Below are 25492 nucleotides of genomic sequence, written 5' to 3'. Positions count from 1 at the left end.
GAGTGGACAGACCAAACTTGAGCTTGCAAGTGTGACTTTGGGCGAGAAGAACAATCATTGCCGCAGACCAAAAAGAAAAATGGCTGAATAAAAAATATATAGAACCTTAAGCAAAGAAACATGGTTGAAATGTGTAAAACCTTTTTTTGTCCACCAACAATAATCACGTCTTTGTCAAGTTTTCACTCTCAATTTCTCAACTTGCTCTTTCAAGTCTTGGCACCTTTATGTTTCAATTTCTCTTTTTTGTCGATTGGATTTCAGGCGAGTTGGGGGCGAGCTTATAGAGAGGGGCATGTCTGGAAACATTACACTGGAGTGATGGACAGACTAACAAATGCTTTCCCTTGGCCAGTGTTGTGTTGTGTGGTTGAGTTTTCTTGGGTCCATGATGTCGAACAGATGCGGTTCAGAGCCACTTTTTTAGCTTGCTAGCCGGCTTGAACAGTATGCGCCAAATGACTTGCAAAACCCAGCTTAAACCTCTGTAAGAATATTTTGAAGATAAATACACAACGCAGAGGACTAAAAGTCAATAGAGTACTAACGATCAATGGAAATAGTGTTTTTTTCTGTAATAGGGGATTAATGGTCAATGGGTCAGAGACATGGGAGGAATTTCAGTCCGGGACTCAAAGCTACATGGCAAGTTCTCATTCGTCCAAATTGTTTATACATTGAGCCTGAAATAGGATACTTGTTATTTGGCCATTGACCCAGTTTTATTGCAAAGAATTCTAATTGGTCAACCACAGGCTAGGTGTAACGGTCTTCGTTGGTGGAAGAAGGTGAGGACCAAAGCGCAGCGTGGTAAGTGTTCATGATTATTTAATAGAACAGAACACTGAATGACAAAAACAACAATAGACTGAAATGAAACCGAAACAGTTCTGTCTGGGGCAGACACAAAACAGAAAACAAACACCCACAACCAAAATGGGGAAAACAGGCTACCTAAGTATGATTCTCAATCAGAGACAACGAGCGACACCTGCCTCTGATTGAGAACCATACTAGGCCAAACACATAGATATATAACAACATAGAAAAAGGACATAGACTACCCACCCCAACTCACGCCCTGACCAACCTAACACAAATACATAAAAAAGGAACTAAGGTCAGAACGTGACACTAGGGTTGGGTTATAAAACTATATCATGTCCCTTTGTTCTGTGGAGAGAATCACTGGAGGAGAGAATCACTGAGGACAGGGGAGAATGAACCATCTACTTCCCAACATAACATCCATGATTTGTCCTCTTTGAATAAACCTATTTTTCTCCCCTTGATTTGCTTTGGGGTCTGCGTTATTGAAGAATAACATCAACTGCTAACGAAGACCACACTCAACGAGCTGTATAAGGCCATAAGCAAATACGAAATTGCTAATCCAGTGGCGGCGCTCCTAGTGACTTGGGACCCCCCTACTGGGAAACTTAAATCCATTTGACCTCATTTCTACCAGCATGTTACATGTGCAACCAGAGAAGAAAAAAAACTCTAGACCACCTTTACTCCACACACAGAGACGCATACAAAGCCCTCCCTCTCCCTCCATTTGGCAAATCTGACCATGACTCTATCCTCCTGATTCCTGCTTACAAGCAAAAACTAAAGCAGGTAGTACTAGTGACTCACTCAATACGGAAGTGGTCAGATGACGTAGATGCTAAGCTACAGAACTGTTTTGCTAGCACAGACTAGAATATGTTCCGGGATTCTTCCGATGGCATTGAGGAGTACACCACATAAATCACTGGCTTCATCAATAAGTGCATCGATGACATCGTCCCCACAGTGACCGTACGTAAAAACCCCAGCCAAAAGCCATAGATTACAGGCAACATCCGCACTGAGCTAAAGGGTAGAGCTGCAGCTTTCAAGGAGAAGGACTCTAATCCAGAAGCTTAGAAGAAATCCTGCTATGCCCTCCAACGAACCATCAAACAGGCAAAGCTTCAATACAGGACTAAGATTGAATCGCACTACACCGGCTCTGACGCTTGTCGGATGGGGCAGGGCTTGCAAACTATTAAGAATTACAAAAGGGAAGCACAGCCGTGAGCTGCCCAGTGACACAAGCCTACCAGATGGGCTAAATTACTTCCATGAGCCGATGTGAGTAAGACCTTTAAACAGGCCAACATTCACAAGGCCGCAGGGCCAGGCGGATTACCAGGACATGCGCTGATCTCAGAACATACTCAGAACATGCGCTGATCAACTGGCAAGTGTCTTCACTGACATTTTCCACCTGTCCCTGACCGAGTCTGTAATACCAACATGTTTCAAGCAGACCACCATAGTCCCTGTGCCCAAGAACACCAAGGTAACCTGCCTAAATGACTACAGACCGGTAGCACTCACTTCTGTAGTCATGAAATGCTTTGAAAGGCTGGTCATGGCTCACATCAACACCACCCCAACAGATCAACAGAGGACGCAATCTCAATCACACTCCACACTGCCCTTTCCCACCTGGACAAAAGGAATACCTATGTGAGTATGCTATTCACTGACTACAGCTCAGCGTTCAACACCATAGTGCCCTCAAAGCTCATCACTAAGCTAACGATCCTGGGATTAAACACCTCCCCCTGCAACTAGATCCTGGCCTCCCTGACACATCTGCCACGCTGATCCTCAACACTGGGGCCCCTCAGGGATGAGTGCTCAGTCCCCTCCTGTACTCCCTGTTCACCCATGACTGCATGGCCAAGCATGACTCCAACACCATCATTAAGTTTGCCGACGACACAACAGTGGTAGGCCTGATCACCGACAACAATGAGACAGCCTATAGGGAGGAGGTCAGAGACCTGGCAGTGTGGTGCCAGGATAAAAACCTCTCCCTCAATGTGATCAAGAAAAAGGAGATGATCGTGGACTACATGAAAAGGAGGGCAGAGCGCGCCCCCATTCTCATCGACAGGGCTGCATGTTGAGAGCTTCAAGTTCCTTGGTGTCCACATCACCAACGAACTGTCATGGTCCAAACACACCAAGACAGTTGTGAAGAGGGGACGCCAACGCCTATTTCCCCTCAGGAGAATTTAAATATTTGGCATAGGTACTCATAGTTCTACAGCTGCACCATCAAGAGCTTCCTGACTGGTTGCATCACCGCCTGATATGGCAACTGCTCAGCCTCCGACCACAAGGCACTACAGAGGGTAGTGCGTACGGCCCTGTACCTCACTTGGGCCAAGCTTCCTGCCATCCAGGACCTCTATACCAGGCGTGTCAGAGGAAGGCCCTGAAAATGTTCAAAAACTCCAGCCACCCGAGTCATAGACTGTTCTCTCTGCTACCGCACGGCAAGCGGTACCGGGGCGCCAAATCTAGGTCCAAAAGGCTTCTAAACAGCTTCTACCCCCAGGCCATAAGACTCCTGAAGATCTAGTCAAATTGGAATGGCCGATTAATTAGGGTCGATTTCAAGTTTTCAATCTGTATTTTTGGGCGCCGATTTCCGATTATTAAAATATATATATATATATTATATATATATATTTTTTAAATACCTTTTATTTAGCTAGGCAAGTCAGTTAAGAACACATTCTTATTTTCGATGACTGCCTAGGAACTGGGTTAACTGCCTTGTTCAGGGGCAGAACGGCAGATTTTCACCTTATCAGCTCAGGGGATCCAATCTTGCAACCGCAGTTAACTAGTCCAATGCACTAACCATTGCACTCCACGAGAAGCCTGCCCATTACACAAATGCAGAAGAAGCCAAGGTAAATTGCTAGCTAGCATTAAACTTATCATAATCACTAGTTATAACTACTGATCCAGTTCAGCAGGCAATATTAACCAGGTGAAATTGTGTCATTTCTCTTGCGTTCATTGCACGCAGAGTCAGGGTATATGCAACAGTTTGGGCTGCCTGGCTCATTGCAAACTAATTTGCCAGCATTTTACGTAATTATGACATACATTGAAGGTTGTGCAATGTAACAAGAATATTTCGACTTAGGGATGCCACCCGTTAGATAAAATACGGAACGGTTCTGTTTTCGAAATGGTAGTTTCCGGATCATATTAATGACCAAAGGCTCGTATTTCTGTATGTTATTAGGTTATAATTAAGTCTGATTTGGTAGAGCAGTATGACTGAGCAGCAGCAGGCCCGTAATCATTCATTCAAACAGCACTTTCATGCGTTTTGCCATCAGCTCTTCGCAAGCACAGCGCTGTTTATGACTTCAAGCCTATCAGCCTAATGGCTGGTGTAACCGATGTGAAATGGCTAGCTAGTTAGCTGGGTGTGCGCTAATACTGTTTCAAACGTCACTCGCTTGTAGATTTGGAGTAGTTATTCTCCTTGCGCTGCAAGGGCCGCGGCTTTTGTGGAGCGATGGGTAACGATGCTTCGAGTGTGGCTGTTGTCTATGTGTTCCTGGTTCGAGCCCAGGTAGGGGCGGGGGGAGCTATACTGTTACCCTGCAATACTATAGTGCCTATAGGAACATCCAATAGTCAAAGGTATATGAAATACAAATGGTATAGAGAGAAATAGTCCTATAAATACTATATTAACTACAACATAAAACCTCTTACCTTGGAATATTGAAGTCTCATGTTAAAAGGAACCACCAACTTTCATATGTTCTCATGTTCTGAGCAAGGAACTTAATTAAACGTTAGCTTTTTACATGGCACATATTACTTTCTTCTCCAACACTTTGTTTTTGCATTATTTAAACCAAATTGAACATGTTTCATTATTTATTTGAAGCTAAATTGATTTTATTGATGTTTTATATTAAGTTAAAATAAGTGTTAATTACGTATTGTTGTAATTGTCATTATTACAAATAAAATAAAATAAATAAAAATCGTCCGATTAATCGGTATCGGCCAGAATCTGTCGACCTCCAATTTGCAGTGCCCCCCCCACTTTACAACACTGCTACTGTGTTGCCATCTATGCATAGCCACTTTAATAACTCTACCAACATGTACATAGTACCTCAACTAACCGGTACGCCACTGTATATAATCTCACTATTGTTATAGAACTGCTGCTCTTTAACTAATTTGATTTAATTACTTGTTACTTTTGTCTCTTATTATTATCCATACTTTTTGAAACTGCATTGTTGGTTTAGGGCTCGTAAGTAAGCATTTCACTGACCTGTTGTATTTGGGGCATATGGCTAAGAAAAATGTGATTTGATTTTAAATTTATGCAACGTTTATAAATAAGGCCTCAGGTTCTTAGAGTGGGGCATCAGCCTAATCTATTGAGTACAGAAAGACACAGATCGAATTAAATGTAGTATGGAGTTCTAGGACTGAATCACACCTTAAAATGACAATGTATGTTTTATGCAAAAGTCTCAGTTGGGTCTAGGTGTTTAACAGTGTGTGGGAACTAACCGAGTCGATGAGTGTGTACAGGGACTGGACATGGCTGAGTGCCGAGTAGAGGTGCAAGCTCAGACAAACAGTCTAGTCCAGGGCTGTCCAACCCTCTTCCTGGAGATCTATAGTCCTGTGGGTTTTCAGTCCAACCCTAATTTGTTTCAAATATTTTTATTAAACACACACAAGAATGGTGTATAGGTATAATACATGACAGGTATACAATTTTTATCTAAACATAAAAGAGCATACAGGAACAACAAGACCCAGAGTTCTGGGTGCAGAACAAATAATACAAAACACGACATACAAAACAAGGACACGTAGAAAGAAAGAGGGAAGATGTCCCCCCCCCTCCCAACTGCTCGGGTGGTAGGGCCAGCACACGCTGCCCAAAGGTAGATTAAAATATTACAATTGAGAGTGCGTTAATAAGTACAAATTCACAGCGCCGACTCGTCCAAGTAGGAGAGGAAAGGCTGCCAGATTTTATCAAAAGTTGATAATTTATTGTTCAGAATATATCTAATTCTTTCTAAGTGTACAGTGTTTGCCAATTCACTGAGCCATAATTTGGTAGAGGGCGCTTCCCTCCTTTTCCAAAACAACAAGATTAGTTTTTTTGCCGAGATGAGACCATACGAGATTAGTTGTTTTGGGGGGGTTGGTTAATCCGTTTAGGGACTCAGATACTCCCAGGATTATCAGAAGCGGGTCTGGATCTATTGAAGTCTCCAAAACTTCAGAGAGGATCCTAAAAATTCCACACCAATAACCATGCAAGCTAGAGCATAGGGCAAAGCAGTGGAGTAGTGTACCCTGCGTAGCCTGACATTTATCACATGTAGGGGATGTGTCAGGAAATATCCTATGCAGTTTAGTTTTGGAATAGTGTAATCTGTGTAATACCTTGAATTGTATGAGACGATGTCTGGAATTAATGGAGCATGTGTGGATATACTCCAAGCTCTCTTCCCAGTCTGCCACTGAGATGTCAGTCCCTAGTTCTTCCTCCCATTTTGCCTTGATGGCATCAGTAGAAGGTGTGCTAACAGATTGAAAAGCATCATATAGACGCGATATCAGTTTATCTGAGGTGGGGCATATTTTTATGCATCCGTCAAACATGGAAGGTTTAGCATTCCCAAATGTTGGGAGGTGTTTTCTAACGTAGTCTCTAATTTGTAGGTATCTGAAAAATTACTTCTGGGAAGATTATAAGTTTCCCTCAGCAGCTCAAAGGAAGCAAAGGTCCCTTCTATGTATAAATCCCCTATGGTACTTATCCCCAACTCTCCCCATCGCTCAAAGGTGTTATCAAGGTTAGAAGGGGCAAAGGAGGGATTCCTGGCGACAGGGAGCATGAATGACATTGGTCTGAGCTCAAAGTGGACTTTAATTTGCTTCCAGATTCGGACTGTGCTATGTATTATAGGATTGTTACAATAAAGTGACATCTCCAGATTGACAGGCGACAAAATCACAGCGCCAATAGAGAAGGGGTGACACTCCTCACGCTCCATACTAAGCCAGCTGGGTGCCGGGAGTACGTCATCCAACAGAAACGTAACAATGCGGAGGTTAGCGGCCCAGTAATAAAATATAAAATTTGGGAGAGACAATCCTCCTTCCATCTTGGATTTACAGAGGTGTTTTTTACCTATCCTGTGTGTTTTATAATCCCAGATGAAAGGATTGATAATTGAGTCCAGTTGTTTATGAAAGGATTTAGGTATAAATACTGGGATGTTCTGATATAGGTAGAGCAGTTGTGGGAGGAAGACCATTTTAATGGCATTAATTCTTCCGAGCAGAGAAATTGGGAGAGTTCTCCAAAATAGTATGTTTGCTTTGAGTTTTTGTATCAGAGAGGGGAAATTCTCTTTAAATAGTAAGGAGTATTGTTTGGTAACTACAATTCCTAGGTAGGTAAATTTTTCTGAAGATAACTTAAATGGGAGATGTTCTAGCCAGGAGGTATTTTGCGACCGTATGGGCATTAATTCACTCTTGTTCCAATTTATTCTGTATCCCGAGAAGGTACCAAACAAATTGATCACATCAAGAATAGCTGGGATACTAGCCTGGGGTTCTGTTACATAGAGGAGGATGTCATCTGCGTATAGGGAGATCTTATTTAGAGTATCTTTAGTATTATAGCCGTGTATTGCTGCATGAGATCTAATAGTCTGAGCGAGCGGTTCGATAATTAGGGCGAAGAGCATAGGCGACAGCGCACAACACTGCCTTGTCCCCCTGTTGAGGTTAAATCGGGGCGACAATGATTGGTTAGTGAGTATTCTGGCACAGGGGTTCCTATATAAAAGCTGGATCCAATTTATGAACCTATCTCCAATATTAAATTTCTGTAGGACCTTGAATAGATAGGGCCACTCAACTTGGTCAAAGGCCTTTTCGGCGTCAAGAGATATGACGGCAAGGTCCACGTTGGGTAACCTCTGAGAATACATAATATTGAAGAGGCGCCTGAGATTGAAGAATGAGTTTCTGTTAGGGATAAAGCCGGTCTGATCCGAATGGACCAATTTGCCAATTAAAGTGCTAAGCCTGTTAGCCAGAGTTTTTGCTAAAATCTTTTGGTCTGTATTAAGGAGAGATATTGGTCTGTATGACCCTACCTCTTCTGGATCTTTACCCTTCTTATGTATAACTGTAATGAACGCTTCGTCCAAAGTAGAAGGGAGAGCTCCATCCTCATTGGCCTGAATCAACATTTTGTGCAGATAGGGGGAGAGCATGTTGCTGAATGTTTTATAGAATTCACCAGGGTATCCATCTGGGCCCGGGGTCTTGCCACTCTTTAGAGATTTAATTGTTTCTCGGATTTCATCAAGAGATATTTCTTTATTCAGGAAGTTAGAATCTTCCTGGCTGGTTCAGGGCAGGAAGATTACAGTCCTCCAAAAATGTTTGCATAATTAAGGGGTTAGGATCCGCTTTAGATGTATATAGAGTCTCATAAAACTGCCGGAATCTGTCATTGATGTCTTTGGGGGAAGAGAGTAATTCCCCAGATGCAGATTTAACCCTGTGAATCATTCGGTCACTCACATTTTTTCGAAGTTGTCTGGCGAGTAATTTGTGTGGTTTGTCACCAAACTCAAAATATTTTTGCTTGGCATAGAGAAAAGATTTAGCAATTTTAGCTGAGAGAATCTGATTATATTCAAATTTTAAAGAGGTAATTTTTTTATGTTTCTCCATAGATGGGTGGCTAGCATTCTCCCTATCCAGTAAGTGAATTTGTCCCTCTAGTTCTTCCAGTTTTCCTCTGTTTTGCCTACTCCTGGCATCCTGAAAGGAGATGATACAGCCTCTCAGATAAGCCTTCAGTGTTTCCCACAATAATGCTGGGGAGGTCTCTGTGTTGTCGTTGGTATCAAAGAAAAATTTAATTTGGTCTTTAAGATATTCACAGAATGTTGGTTCTGTGAGGAGCTGAGGATTCAACCTCCAGACCCTCTCGTTTGGTACAATGTCACCCAATCTCAGGGAGAAGGTGAGTGGACTGTGGTCCGAGATTATAATATCATGATACCTCACGTTACAGGTATAGGGGAGTAGTCTAGCATCCAACAAAAAGTAGTCAATTCGAGTGTAAACCTTGTGAACATGAGAGTAAAAGGAGTATTCCCTACCCGTAGGGTTAGCGATCCTCCATATATCAAATAAGTTTGAATTTTTATGTAGGTATTCAAGAATTCGCTTGAATAGGAGGTAGGGGTTCGCCGGGTAGAGGATCTATCCAAATATTGGTCTAGCACACAGTTAAGGTCCCCTCCAATGACCAGGTTAGTATGGGAGATATCTGGAATCAGGGCAAGGACTCTTTTGAAAAAAGAGGGGTTGTCAATGTTTGGCCCATAGATATTTAGTGGAGTTACTGAGGTAGAGTGGATTTCTCCTATTGCGATCACATACCGACCCTCTTTATCCGCAATAGTGGTTTTATGTAGAAAGGGAATTCCTTTCCGTACCAGAATCGCTGTGCCTCTCGTTTTGGCAGAGAAGTTAGAGTGATACACTTGCCCCACCCACCTACACTTAAGTCTGCTATGAGAGTTATTCTTCAGATGGGTTTCTTGCAAAAATATAATATCAGACGAGAGTGCTTTCAAGTGGGCTAGGATCTTGCCTCTCTTAATTGGTTCGTTTAAACCCTTGACATTCCAGGAAGTGAATGTAAGCCCCGCCCTCCTCTCGTTTGTAGTTCCTATGGTGGCCTGCATACAATGTAACTTAATAAAAAGGTAAGAAAGCGCACCAAACATCACGATCAGCATATGTAGCACCTACACCCGAGCAGTATCCAACCCACCCCTCCCCCCCTGCAAACACCTTTACTTCCCACCCTGTTCCCCTAATTTCCCCAACACTTACCCCCCCCATCAACCCACATTTAACAGGCATGTACAAACAGGAGAGAAAAAAAAGGAAAAATTAAAATAAACACATTGTCTGGCCGATGCCAAAAAAGCACGGCGCGACCTCGAACAAGAGGTAAAACAAAAATAAAATCCCAACTATACGTTCACCTCTCACTATCCTAGAACTTCTACTAACATATGAACTGAGGAGGCTCCCGCGAGTTAAGTGTTCAGTTAGCATCTAATAAACCTAAACCGAATAAGTTGCAACTTAAACATATTGCGCATTTAAGCGTCATCCTGGGTCAATCCCAGAGATAAGCAAGATATAGCCTCAAGATAATATTGCTAAGCACTGCCGGTCAAAAAATAAACCATCCTCAACCGACCTAGTCAGCCGTACCTTTACATACTGTGGGTCAGGAGATCGGAAAAAGGATTTGTTAAATTAAACGTTCCCCCCATAAAAAAAAATATGTTTAATAAGTAAAAATATATACCTTATATATACACATACACATACATATATATATATATATATATACACATACATACACACATACATACACACACACACACACACACACATATATATATATACATATATACATATATACACATACATACACACACACACACACATATATATATATATATACATATATACATACACACACACACACACATCCATACATATACATGTATGTATACATACCCACACAAAAAAATCATATATAAAAAAATATATATTTAAAGAATATGTATATACATCCATATGCACACATACACATAAACATTCATACCCCAGAATAACAATCTACACTGATTTAAAATATACACATACATAATACTAAAATGCTAAGAGAAAATAGTAATAAAGTACAAATAGTAATTATATTTACGCACACCTACACATACATAAGCACTACAGAGGGCTGGTGGGACTCTAGTCGGGAGAGAGGCCCAAGGCCAGACAAAGGCAGAACGGCACAAAACATCAACTTGCTAACCAGGCGTCTGCCCCCTCCCAACCATCACCCCCAGTCCCCTGCAAGCAATAAATAAATGGTATGGTAGTAAGAGTGATGTAAGGATTGTAAAATAAATAACGAAACAAAACAAAAGTGGGGGAATATAAATATATCCGTCCGAAGGTGTCAGTGATCAAACCTGGAAGTAAAAAATATGCATCGCTGAGCACAGCCGGGATGAAAGTGAATTTAACGTTAAATGAGAGCTCTGACCGCCATCCATTGGTCCGCTCAGCGTCTTACATGCTCGGTAGCCCTTGTTGAGCCCGTTTAATACGTTTTCACCCAATATGGTATAGTATGGATTCGAGTCCATGAGCAGACCCTAACACGCAATAACAAGGCACTCTAACCTGTACGGGGGATTGGTGTATATCCCCGGATAAACTTCTCTGCGTCCAAAACCGAGGAGAGACAAATCTTCCCACCGGAAGGCGGGGTAATTCTTAGTCTTGCAGGGAAGAGTAAGGCTGGGCGAAGATGGAGTTTGTAAAGTTTGGTCATGACATCTCTGTAGTCGGCGCGATGCTTTGCCACATCGGGCGCATAATCCTCATAGACACGGAATGGATGCCCTTTATGTGACAGGTTGCCCCTCATTCGAGCTTCACGTAGGATAAGATCCTTGGTCTTGAAACTGTGACAACAGATTATTACACGTTGGCCCGGTCCAGGCACTGGGACAAGGGAGCGATGTGCGCGGTCCAGCTGGGGATCCGAATCCAAAACATCCGATCCCATTGCATCCTTTAATAGCTTGGCGAAGAAGTCAGTAGGGCGAGAGCCCGCCTCTATCCCCTCTGCCAGACCAACAACGCGAAGGTTATTACATCTGGATCGGCCCTCCAGGTCCACCACTTTCACAGAAAGCCTCTGCACAGTATCCTGCAATGACGAGCATAGCTTCTCTAACTCGTCGATCCTACCAGCGTTGAATTCAGAAGCTTTCTCAAGGTCCACCATACTCTGGCCATGCGAAGCAACCGTTCGAATGACGCTCTCGATTTTGGTGTCCAGCTCAGCAATAGTGGCCTTAAGATCCTCAGCTATAGCAACACGTAGCTCCCCCAAAGCACGGGTAAGTTCTGTAAGTGTCACGTTGTTGCATGTGCCTCCCGCCATGTCTGTCTCGTTGTTTAGTGGGGAGTAGGCCTCCGCTGTGGATTTATTGTCCTTTGGTCGCTTATTACTCGGCATTTTCATATAAAAAGTTACAATCTTGTATTAGAAAGAAACGTTTGTTGTAAAAAGTGCCATAAAGTAGGTTAAATTAGATTATTTCGCAAAAAAGTTGCAGGAGCCTCTCACGCACAGCCGTTCACTCCAACATGCTAGCTCCGCCTCCCCAACCCTAATTTAACACACCTGATTCTACTAATAAGCTGCTCAACAAGACCTTAACTAGCTGAATCAGATTCGCTAAATTAGGGTTGGACTGAAAACCTACAGGATAGTAGAACTCCAGGAAGAGGGTTTGGAAGCCCTGGTCTAGTCCATCCCTGCCTCGAAACACAGGTCTGGGGAGCACCACATATCTGAGGTGAGTGTGAGAGTGAGAGAGTGGTCACAAAACACTGCACTAAATCACACACAAGCAAAGTGAGGCCTTTAATACAGGGGGTATACATACTGAATAGACTCATACACATAAACGTATATATCCTCCACTACACACAAATGTGCATATATAGACCCATTACGCACGCTCCCATGTGCAACAAACATACACAGAGAGATTAGGAGTGTGTCCACTGTGATCCAGGGTGGAGGAATATCATCTGGTTGTCGCCAGGCATGGTGTTGGCACAGCGAAAGCTTGAGGATCACACTGGAACGAATCACTGTCAACACCTCCTCCCACTGGTCTGGTAACTACGCCAACACAACAGGTAATAGCCATTGGGGCAGATGGGGGATACATATGTGCGGAGTTGTGTAAGGCACAAGATGAGTTAGGGAACACCCATGACCCCAAAAGCATTAGAAGAAAGTTATGTCAATGTCAAAGGTGGCTCACAGGTCCAAACTTGGCATCCTCTGCCTCATAGGTGTAGTGGTCCAGGGTGATGAAGTAAAAGCCTGACTCCACCTTGTCAGACATATATGTTCTCTACACACACACAGCCCTTTAACCAACAATGCAGGTAAGAAAAATAAGCGTTGAGAACATTTACTAAATATACTGAAGTACACAAAGAAATTAAAATAAATTAAAAAGCAACAATAAAATAACAGTAACGTGTCTATATACAGGGGTACCAGTACAGAGTCAATGTGCGGGGGCACAGGTTAGTCGAGGTAATTGAGGTAATATGTACATGTAGGCAGAGGTAAAGTGACTATGCAAAGATAATAAATAGTAGCAGCAGCATAAAAATGGGGGGGGGGGGGGGGGTCAACGCAAATAGTCCAGGTAGCCATTTGGTTAGCTGTTCAGGAGTCTTATAGCTTGGTGGTAGAAGCTGTTTAGAAGCCTTTTGGACCTAGACTTGGCACTCCTGTACCGTTTGCCATGCGGTAACAGAGAGAACAGTCTATGAGTAGGGTGGCTGGAATCTTTGACAATTTTTAGGGCCTTCCTCTGACACCGCCTGGTATAGAGGTCCTGGATGGCAGGAAGCTTGGCCCCAGTGATGTACTGGGCCGTACGCACTGCCCTCTGTAGTGCCTTGCGGTCGGAGGCCGAGCCAGTTGCCATACCAGGCGGTGATGCAACCAGTCAGGAAGCTCTTGAGGAAAGGAAGAACTATGAGTACCTATGCCAAATATTTAAATTCTCCTGAGGGGGAATAGGCGTTGGCGTCCCCTCTTCACAACTCTCGATGGTGCAAATAGCGTTCAATTGGAATTTAAAAGTTAACATCCAAGTGTTGCATTCAAGGTAAAAGTACATTTAAAGACTGCTGCTGTATCAAGAGGCAAATCTGGATAATCATTTAACCAAATAAGTGATAACATACTTTGTGGGACTGAGGTGAGCTGTACCAATCCACGCCACTCGTCAGTCAGTATAGCTCAGTGTTCAACAGCCTGCTGTCATTTCATGCCCAACACTTGTTGTGGAGGCCATCCTCCTATAGTGTCACTTCGTCCCTTACCAACTTGTACACATTCAGTATAGAACCATCTTTCTAACCAAATAGACAGCAGTTGGTCAAAGTCAATAAAATGGCGTCTCTGTGAAAAATGTCCTAATAATGATGCCTCCATACTAGAGGTCGACCGATTATGATTTTTCAATGCCGATACTGATTATTGGAGGACAAAAAAAGCCGATACCAATTAATCGTCCGGTTTTTAAAATATATTTGTAATAATGACTATTATACTGAATGAACACTTATTTTAACTTAATATAATACATTAATAAAATCAATTTAGCCTCAAATAAATAATAAAACATGTTCAATTTGGTTTAAATAATGCAAAAACAAAGTGTTGGAGAAGAAAGTAAAAGTGCAATATGTGCCAAGTAAGAAAGCTAATGTTTCAGTTCCTTGTTCAGAAAATGAGAACATATGAAAGCTGGTGGTTCCTTTTAACATGAGTCTTCAATATTCCCAGGTTAGAAGTTTTAGGTTGTAGTTATTATAGGAATTATACCATTTTTATTTCATATACTTTTGGTTGTTCTTATAGGCACTTTAGTATTGCCAGTGTAACAGTATAGCTTCCGTCCCTCTCCTCGCTCCTACCTGGGCTCGAACCAGGAACACAACGACAACAGCCACCCTCGAAGCAGCGTTACCCATGCAGAGCAAGGGGAACAACTACTCCAAGTCTCAGAGCGAGTGACGTTTGAAACGCTATTAGTGTGCACCCCGCTAACTAGCTAGCCATTTCATATCACATCGTTACACCAGCCTAATCTCGGGAGTTGATAGGCTTGAAGTCATAAACAGCAGTGCTGCTGGCAAAAACGCACAAAAGTGCTGTTTGAATGAATGCTTTTGAGCCTGCTGGTGCCTACCATCGCTCAGTCAGACTGCTCTATCAAATCATAGACTTAGTTATAACATAATAATACACAGAAATACGTGCCGTAGGTCATTAATATGGTCAAATCCGGAAACTATCATCTCGAAAACAAGACGTTTATTCTTTCAGTGAAATACGGAACCGTTCCGTATTTTATCTAACGGGTGGCATCCATAAGTTAAATATTCATGTTACCTTGTACAACCTTCAATGTTATGTCATAATTACGTAAAATTCTGGCAAATTAGTTCGCAATGAGCCAGGCGGCCCAAACTGTTGCATATACCCTGACTCTGCATGCAATGAACGCAAGAGAAGTGACAATTTCACCTGGTTAATATTGCCTGCTAACCTGGATTTCTTTTAGCTAAATATGCAGGTTTAAAAATATATACTTCTGTGTATTGATATTAAGAAAGACATTGGTGTTTATGGTTAGGTACACGTTGGAGCAACGACAGTCCTTTTTCGCGAATGCGCACTGCATCGATTATATGCAGCGCAGGACACGCTAGATAAACTAGCAATATCATCAACCATGTGTAGTTATAACTAGTGATTATGATTGATTAAGTTTAATGCTAGTTAGCAACTTACCCTGGCTTCTTACTGCATTCACGTAAGGCAGGTGGTTAGAGCGTTGGATTAGTTAACCGTAAGGTTGCAAGATTGAATCCCTGACAAGACAAGGTAAAAATCTGTCGTTCTGCCCCTGAACAAGGCAGTTAACCCACCGTTCCTAGGCAGTCATTTAAAATAAGAATGTGTTCTTAACTTACTTGCCTAGTTAAATAAATATTAAATAATAAAATAAAATAAAAATAATAATAAATAAATCAGCGTCCAAAATTACCGATTTCCGGTTGTTATGAAAATTTGAAATCGGCCCTAATTAATCGGCCATTCCGATTAATCGGTCGACCTCTACTCCATACAGTGTCAAAGTACCACTAATGATTAAACTCTCAATACCACTAATGATTAAGTTACCGGGGTGATTGATAGAAGTCATGGTTACATGCAGGAAGTCACCAGAGTGCTGTGCATAGATTAGAGCCAATGTAATTGCAACAGAGTGGAGTCCTGTATCTCCTATCAATATCAGCTAAGCAGAGAACAACTTCCCCACCAATGGAGACTGCTAAGGGGAGGACGGCTCATAATAATGGCTAGAATGGCGCGAATGTAATGGCATCAAAGACATGGAAACCATGTTAAATGTATTTGATAACGTTCCACTTATTCCGCTCCAGCCATTACCAGGAGCCCATTCTCCCCAAATAAGGTGCCACCAACCTCCAGTGTTCCCCACCACATAGTGAACGTGGGCCTGTAGCGAGCGAATGGTTAGAGGTAATTCTATTTTATTGTAACTGCACAAAAATTGCCAGAGTAAAAGTAATCAAATATGTATTTTAAATAGACTATCTCAAAGGATAGCCAGCAGCATACCACCCTGCATCCCACTGCTGGCTTGCTTCTGAAGCGAAGTAGGGTTGGTCCCTAGATGGGAGACCAGATGCTGCTGGAAGTGGTAATGGAGGGCCAGTAGGAAGCACCCTTTCCTCTGGTCTAAAAAACATCCCAATGCCACAGGGCAGTGATTGGGGACATTGCCTTGTGTAGGGTGCCGTCTTTCGGATGGGACGTTAAACAGGTGTCCTGACTCCCTGTGGTCACTAAAGAGCCCATGGCACTTATCATAAGAGTAGGGATATTTACCCTGGAGTCCTGGCTAAATTCCCAATTTGGCCCTCATACCATCACGGTAACCTAATCATACCCAGCTTACAATTGGCTCATTCATCTCCCCTGTAACTATTCCCCATGTCGTTGCTGTAAATTAGAATGTGTTCTCAGTCAACTTACCTGGTGTGGGAAAATAAGGGTAAAATTAAAAATGAAAAAGGATGGAGTGAGGGTCTTCCCTGCCTCTCCCTCCCAGTCATGCAGGTCTTCACATTTCTCCTTCCATACTAACCCCTCGTTAACGTAGCTCGCTAGCTACAATACTCTTAGTAAAATCCAAAGATACTAGTAATTTGTGGCTAAACGTGAACTATGTTAGCGAGCTTCTACCTGACGCTAACATAGGCTGCCTAATCAATAGCCTTCTTTAATAACAGAACACCAAATAACTAGCCAACTACTTGCATTTCAATATTGAAATCATAGTTAGGTTCTCTACTGAAAAACGTTTGCACTTACCTTCTTATTATCAAAAATCGTTCCTACTTCACCATCCCCTTGCCTATCATCGTCAAAATCCGGTTTCTACTAGATAACACAACCACAAAGTAAAAATTGGCTTTAATGGTAAAAAAAAATAAAGAAAACTACATTTAGCTTTTTGGTCTTGATTAAACGTTAGGGTTAGGCATAAGGTTACCATAAGGTTACCAGTGTTGTTAGGGTTGTGTTTAAAATCAGATTTAAAAAATATAAATTTTTAAAATAAACTGGGTTTAGCCATAATAATGATTCATTTGTGGCTGTGTTCACTAATGACGACCATGCTCATTGGCTAGAATTTTGACCTGTAATAAAATTATAGTTAAAGATTGCAGTTGCAAGAGCAAGATTCGTTTTTTTGTTGTCTAGAGAAATTCATGTGGGGATGCGATGTATTTATTAGAGCGCAGTAACTTCTAAGTCTTGACATGTATTAAGTATCTCTGCAAAACAAAAATCTCTGCTCTCGAATTTAATAGTTTGCGTGTGGCAATGATGTTGTGCTCCCTCAGTCACACCTGCAACGTGTTCAATGTGCGCGCTCCCGCTGCCTGTGCGCTCGAAGGAAACCATCCTCTGCTCGCTCGACCACATTTTACGTTCTCGACCACTGGCTCTCCAGTGTTTGCTTGTTCAAAGACGTTTCATCTTGTTCCACAGCGCCATCTCGCGCGCAATAGACTGATTTGACAGCATAAGGAAGCAATTTAAGTGTGTGTGCGTGCGTGGGCTGTACGCCCAAATGCATGTACCAGCTCAGCCGAGGTTGGGTTAATGCTTAATCTTAACCCATCTAACCCTCTAGCAGATTTGGTCTAGAAACAGAGAAACTGTTTAAAAGATGAATGCCTGGAAATCACTGGCCTTTTGTCTGCCTAAATTGAACCGCAGTTGGTTTAGGTATAATATTATAACACTTAAAGGTTCACTTCTGAGTTTGGGATGCTGAAGATCAATTGGGTTAGAGGACAGTTTGAACTGTTTTATCAGATGGTAACAGTGGAAATCTCCCGATTTTGTCCTCTTTGCCCTCGCAACAAAACCCAGACTTAGTGGCTCAGATTGCCACTTTTGAGGTTTAGATGATTATCAGGTTTGCTGTTCTCTTTTGGGCTGGCGGTGCTGTGTAAATGCTTCTCAATTTTCAGATGATGTTTGGGTCCCCCACCCCTTCTCACCTTCAGGTAGGCTACATCTAAGACAAGAACTGTAAAGGACAGAAAGGTACTCTTTTAACAACACGCAAAATAAAGTGCCCATCCACAGATGTGAAATCAAAGAGACTGAAGTATTGGAAAAGGATGAAGGGCTTCCACCACAGGAATATCATCCTTATCTGTCCTGATAATGCTGCCTATACATGCAAACCGTAGTTGATTAAACAGAGATGTCCCAGTGGTTTAGCATATTTGAATGGAATTATTTGAACAGAGAAACAAACATATAAACTCTGCTCTTCTTTCCTCTGCTCCTGTCTCTTTTTTTGGCCTTCCCTTCTTCTCCTCCTTTACCTCAAGACAGACCGCTGAGTGACTGCTTCATTTCTCTTGTCACTCCCCCCTCCGTCCCCATCAACAGTGCAATAGGGGTAAATTGCAGGGTAGGGAGAGCCCAGGTCCTAGATTTGGGCAGGCGGGGGCTTCCTACCCTGTCATTTGACCACGACAGGCTCATTCTGACTGGGGTGAGATACAGTGGTGCTGGCCTGTCTGCCAGCCACAGTGGAGGAGGGTGAAGATGGCTGGTGCCTATTACAGCTGTCTGATTTGAGTTGGTCCTGGAAGGACGGATGATGAGGTTATCTTGGACACAGGAAACACCATGGCCCTCTTCTGATAATTCCCCCCCCCCCCCCCACGTTCTGATGGAGCGGAAGATAAGGTATGCTTTATATGTCCACGCGAGATACAAATGTCTTCTGCTTTTTATCCAACCCCCCGATATGCATACATCCATCGGACAGTTTAATAGGTACACCAATCAATACTGAAAAAATATATAAATACAAAACACAGATTTGTTTACATCCCTGTTACTGAACATTTCTCCTTTGCGAAGATAATCCATCCACCTGACAGGTGTGGCATATCAAGAAGCTGATTAAACAGCATGATCATTACACAGGTGCACCTTGTGCTGGGGACAATAAAAGGCCACTCTAAAATGTGCAGTGTGGAATTGACATGGTGACTGCAGGAATGTCCACCAGAGCTGTTGCCAGAGAATTGAATGTTAATTTCTATTCCATAAACTGCTTTCAACGTCATTTTAGAGAACTTGGCAGTACGTCCAACCGGCCTCACAACTGGAGGCCACGTGTAACCACGCCAGCCCAGGACCTCCACATCAGTCTTCTTCACCTGCGGGATCGCCTTTGTCCGCCGCCATCCCAGGAGGCACCATCCGGTACCACACTCACCTGGACATGGAGACCTTCACCATGGGCCGAGAGGTCAGGAGGATCAAACAGGGCCTGGCTGTCAGGTTCTCTGAGATGCTTTACAACGGTACATCAAATCAAATCAAATCAAATCAAATTTTATTTGTCACATACACATGGTTAGCAGATGTTAATGCGAGTGTAGCGAAATGCTTGTGCTTCTAGTTCCGACAATGCAGTGATAACCAACAAGTAATCTAACTAACAATTCCAAAACTACTGTCTTATACACAGTGTAAGGGGATAAGGAATATGTACATAAGGATATATGAATGAGTGATGGTACAGAGCAGCATACCGTAGATGGTATCGAGTACAGTATATACATATGAGATGAGTATGGAGAATACCGCAAGTAAAACCCCAAACATTAAAACAATGCTCACAGAACATTCAGCATTGGTGGATTCACTTCATATGGAGGGGTGGGCAGGGTTCTTTTCTCTCCTAGAACACACACAAAATGATTGGTCAAAAACGGTCTCTATCCAGCCTTATATAACTTTCCCTTGCTTTCAAATCCCCTGACATTGATGATAAATAGGTAAAGTTGTGCAAAATACATAACAATGTGTAGTACCCACCTGTCATGGATGATGAATGGCAGACAGGAGCGATTTTGTGCCAGAACACCTCACACAGTGGTGATCACGGTGATTGACAGGTGAGGAGTGACTGTGTCACTAGAAGTTGTGTGTTGTGTATCTCTGTGACTGAATGACTGGGCCTAGCTGCCTGTACGCCTGGCTCAGGTACAGCGAGAGGGCAGGGATGACAGCTGTGGCTGGATCCATCCACTCAGCCCTGTCCTGACTGTATGATACTCACCCCAGTGCAGACTCTGTGGAAAGAGAAAGGGTGAGCAGGTTGTTCTTGGGATGGAGATAGCTAGTGAGGTGGAAGGGCATGGAAAAGCAAGCGAGCCACCCCGTGGAGATGGCCTTATTTCCCTCTAACCCCTCACCCATCACCACCCTCATCCAGCTGTCCCTCAGCCAGACAAAGCAGATCACCTGGGTAGGTCAAGACTGGGGAGGGGTGTGAGCCTCACCTTGAGCGATGGGAGGAGTGCTAACATGAGGGTTGGGATAGGAGGAGAAAGGAGGATGGGATTGAGGGGGGGGGGTGGGTCACATATGTGCACCCTGAAGTCAGACTACTAATGAGGGTTTAAGGAAGCCCATAACTACCCTGTGAGCTGGAGTGGGTAGGAGAGGAGTGGGGGCTGCTTTCCTCTGTTCATGAAATCAAGTGTCCCTTTATCTAGCATCTTATTCCTTATTTCCTTGTTGTCCTCAGGTTTCTGGTACAGTCCGGAGTGTGAGTTTGTCCGGCACTGCATAGACAAGTCCCAGGAGAGTGTGGAGGGCAAGGTGCAGCTGTCTGTCTTCAGGGTAGGGCCGCAGGGTAGCCTAGTGGTTACAGCGTTGGGCTAGTAACTGAAAGGTTTCAAGTTCAAATCCCTGAGCTGACAAGGTACATCTGTTGTTCTGCCCCTGAACAAGGCAGTTAACCCACTGTTCCTAGGCTGTCATTGAAAATAGGAATTTGTTCTTAACTGATTTGACTAGTGAAATAAAAAAACATTTTTTAAAGGGGCAGGTCTACATCGTGAGTCGCCCAAATGGGCCGTGAGTCGCAACAGGAACTGGTCAGATCAAGACCTATAGCATTGTGTGTATGTATGCCCATTATCTCTGGATATGGGTACAGTATAATCAGTTCAGTGCATATATGCGGTGTCTCCATTGTTTGCTCTTGTCACTTGCCCTTATCCTCCACTGACCCCACACCAACAATAAATGGACACTGGCTACAATGACATCAGAGAGTAGAGCAGGGGTGTCAAGCTCAATTTCTGGAGGCTCCTCTCATCCCCAACCCCCCCAGAGTCATTTCAGGCCCCTGACCCCCTGTGCCCTTTATGCCCCCTGGGCTGGCTCAGTGCTGACCAAAGCAAAGCCCCCATATGCCTCTTTCCATCTCCCTGCCACCGCTAATGGCATTTCCAGCCAATGGAGAGGAGAGCTCTGCTTTTAGGGCCAAAGCACAGGTTTCATTCTAGTTAAGCAGGGGGAGGTGTGCAACTGAGAGCTTGACCACTCTCTCTCATACAAACACGCACACAATCACTCTCACGCGCACAAACTCGCTCTCTGTCTCTCTCTCTCTCACACACACACACACACACATATTCCTGCTGGACGTGTGGCTCAGGGGGACTTGACGTCAGGGTGACTGAGTGTTGGGTTGCACTAGAGGAGTCCTTAGAGGCACTATTCTGAGGTAACAGATGGTCTGAGTGTCCTGTGAAGGATCCCATTGTGGCCCAAAATCCACCTGAAGAACCGCCCCGCTCTCACTCACATGCATCATTTCCCCCTCCAACCCCAGGCTTAGACTGTAAGACCATGGCGTCCGGCTCCCTGAGTCTTCTCAACAATGTCATTAATACAGTGGTACGGCACCACACACACACTGCGTTGATCTGGGACAAATGTCACAAAGTTGACTGCTAGGTGTTTGGCGGTCAATTAGACCACAGGGCCTTTCTGTGTATTCACCTTCTGGAAACCATCTTCCACAGCCATTCAACGTCTCATAGACGGCACTCATAAGATGGTAGTTAGTTAGACAGGGAGCTTTGTTTTGAGAGTTGATGATGGCATCTTCTTTTTTTTCTTCCTGACGCGTTTATTCTGTTGTTCTTTGATTTCCTCCAGTGCGGTGTGTCTCTGAAGGATGAGTGCAGGTCTTAGATTAGCAGCTTGGGCCCAGTGGAGGAGGAGCAGAGGGTGGGAGGGGGTCAGCGCTGCAGGTAGAAATGACTGTAATTACATAGAGCACATACACACTCTCTCTCACACCTTTACAAATACACACAGAAGGAGAAAGGACCGAGCCACAAGAGGCCTATATAATAGAAGATGTTCACATGCACCATGGTTACATCACAGGAGTTGCTTACAAAAGAGTGGTTACAGACAGAAAAACATCAGGTTAAATCCATTTCCTCTACATTTAATCTACTTTGGAGTTGATACACAACTGGGATTTTGTCTACAAATGACTTGTGTGCCTGTTTGTCTGTGTATTTGTGGTTGTTTTTTCCTCTGAAATCACAAACATTAAGAGCAAATGCATTGAGACAAATCGATTTGACATTTTACATAGAGTGGAACATCAATGATACAATTATTCCTGTGGTTAATAATGTAATTCATCATCCTACGTCTCCTGTGGGCTAGACGGGTGTTGAATCACTTGTTCAGCTTAGAATGAGCAGTTGTATGAGCTATTTCCCAACCACATGAGCTTACACACTAACTTATCTTGTACCCCCAGTCTTTTCCCCGGTATGGACGTGCAGGGAGACTACGAACCGTGTGACGCCTCTGGATTCATCAAGATCAACGCTGTCAGGCCTGTGTCCAAAAAAGTTGAATATTTTCAAAAAGGCTTCTTGAGTGTTAACCACATGTTTTGTTGTCAATTAACTAATTCTCTGTCTCTCTCACTACAGGCTAAGGGAGCGCCACCGTTTGCGGGGTGAAGCTCGCTCCTAGTCTTCTCTCTCTCTCCACTGTGTCTTCAGCAGCTTTAGACTTCCCAACATTTACTCTCTCATCCATCTTGCCTTTCCAGAGTAGTTCTCTATTTGAATATCTCATATTAGGAGGTGTTACTATTGCTGCCACACTTTAATGTTGTGTGAGAGTAAATTAAAATGCTTACATTGGTTCAGTATATTTGATGTGCTGTTTTGGCACAGAACAGTCATATCAGGCCTCATATGAGAAAATGGACACACTTAAACTCATTTCAGTAATTCAGGGCTACATGTTTAAGACTTTGTTTGTAGATGTTCTGTGATAGGGTTGATGGTATCAGGGAAGTATATGAAGCTGTTGTCTAATGGGAGGTTGGTTGGTTGCACTGGTGTGATTGGGCCTTGTTGCTAGGCTAGCTGCCATCTACTGTAGTGGAAGTGATGAGGCTATTTCAGAGCTGTGATGGCACAGCTGGAGTGGAAGGAGAGGTCAATTGGCTGTAGATGTAGACCATGCTCAGCATGTGTGCTCTGTTCATCCAAGCTGCGTATGGACAGACAGCCTGGAAGAGTGCTCATACATTGAGTGTGCAAAACATTTCCATGACATAAACCTGACCAGGTGAAAGCTATGATCCCTTATTAATGTCACTTGTTAAATCCACATCAATCAGTGTAGATGAAGGGGAGGAGACAGGTTAAATAAGGATTTTTAAGCCTTGTGACAGGGTATGGTAGTAGTGTCAGGCGCACCGGTTTGAGTGTGTCAAGAACTGCAACGCTGCTGGGTTTTTCACGCTCAACAGTTTCCTGTGTGTATCAAGAATAGTCCTCTACCCAAAGGACATCCAGCTAAGTTGACACAACTGAGAAGCTTTGGAGTCAACATGGCCCAGCATCCCTGTGGAATTCTTTCGACACCTTGTAGAGTCAATACCCCAATGAATTATTGCAGTTAAATTATGACTTCTCTCTGAGTCTCTCCAGTGACATAGATGTGCGTGTCTCACTGCAGAATTAATGTTAAACGGTTGAATTTAAACAAACTGCTTTTAAAGTAAGTGTTTTTAAAGTAAGGCCGGCCTGAGGTAGACCCAGGATGGAGCCCTCCTGCTGGGCCTAATGGCCGGTGGTGGATCCACGGGTTCTTTCAGTCCCACCAGAACCCCTCAGCCCTGCTCAATTACACTGCAGGCGTCTCAGTCTGCCTGGTCAATTACCAGCTAGCCCTGGCATTTAGAGACATGTGCATACGTTCAGCAGGTCGCCTGTAATCACTGGCCTTTGGGGTGGGGGGAGGGAGAAGGGGGGAATTGCTTGTGCAGAAAATGAAGTATTCAGATTAGCCAGTGAAGCTGAAGGAGAAAGGATGGTATGGTAGTACGACTGTCACTCTCAATCTGTGGTCTGTTTGTGGGAGCTCAGTATAGCTCTGTGTAAGGGGAAGATGGTTCTGACCTTTCACCTTTTGTCTTACCCAAGTCATTAGCCATATAAATTATGCAGATTGACATCATGTGAACATACTCAGCTAGATGTGTGTGTGAGAGCGAGAGTGGTGGAGAGCTGTGGTCAATGTGGCAGCAGTCAATGGTCGCAGTTCAGAGCAAAGAACATAAGCCTGTCCAAGGATTGGATGACATCATGAGAATGACCTGGGATGTGTGTACCTTATGGGTGTGTGTTGCACTGTGTTGTCTCATGTTCCAGTGCCAGCCAGCCCCCTGCTCCGCCTGCCTACGGCTCCACAGCTACCTACGGCTCGGCCAGGTATGAAACCAGTGACACCTGACCAGGGGAATTAATCATCCTTGACCCTAAGTCAATTACCCCTCATTACCCACTCTGTGTTGGCCTCTCCAGGGAGCAGCGCCACAATGGGATGACATGAAAGTCAACAGCGTCACTGAATGGAGCCCTGTCTGTCTCTTCAGGAGCCGACCTTCACTCCCTGTCACTCTCACAGCACGCAAAAGCCACCATTGTTCCCAGGTTACTTTGGCCTCTTGAGACAGAGCCTCTACTGTTTTGTGACAGAGAGGGTACACTGATGCAGGTGATTTGTCTCTGATGTAGCAAAGATCGTAAACTACATGGACTCTAGTCCAATTTGTAGCTACAATGTATAAAATGTATTTCCAATTATATACAGTAGCAGTCAAAAGTTTGGACACCTACTCATTCAAGGGCTTTTCTTCATTTTTACTATTTTCTACATTGTAGAATAATAGTGAAGACATCAAAACTATGAAATAACACATGAAATTGTGTAGTAACCAAAAAAGTGTTAAACAAATCAAAATATATTTGAGATTTGAGATTCTTCAATGTAGCCACTGATGACAGCTTTGCACACTCTTTGCCTTCTCTCAACCAGCTTCACCTGGAATGCTTTCCCAACAGACTTGAAGGAGTTCCCACATATGCTGAGCACTTGTTGGCTGCTTTTCCTTCACTCTGCGGTCCAACTCATCCCAAACCATCTCAATTGGGTTGAAGT

The 25492-nt window shown here is 43.5% G+C and overlaps 1 pseudogene; it reads left to right on the top strand.

Moving 5' to 3' along the window:
• LOC115117523 (argininosuccinate synthase-like) overlaps window positions 1–24883 on the top strand; it is a 63252-nt pseudogene extending 38369 nt beyond the window's left edge.
• Window positions 24884–25492: the final 609 nt, after the last annotated feature.

Source organism: Oncorhynchus nerka, linkage group LG4, assembly GCF_034236695.1.
Source record: "Oncorhynchus nerka isolate Pitt River linkage group LG4, Oner_Uvic_2.0, whole genome shotgun sequence".
In the NCBI taxonomy this organism is placed as follows: domain Eukaryota; kingdom Metazoa; phylum Chordata; class Actinopteri; order Salmoniformes; family Salmonidae; genus Oncorhynchus; species Oncorhynchus nerka.
The sequence above is the reverse complement of the archived record's forward strand: the minus strand, read 5'-3'. Positions and strand labels throughout refer to the sequence as shown.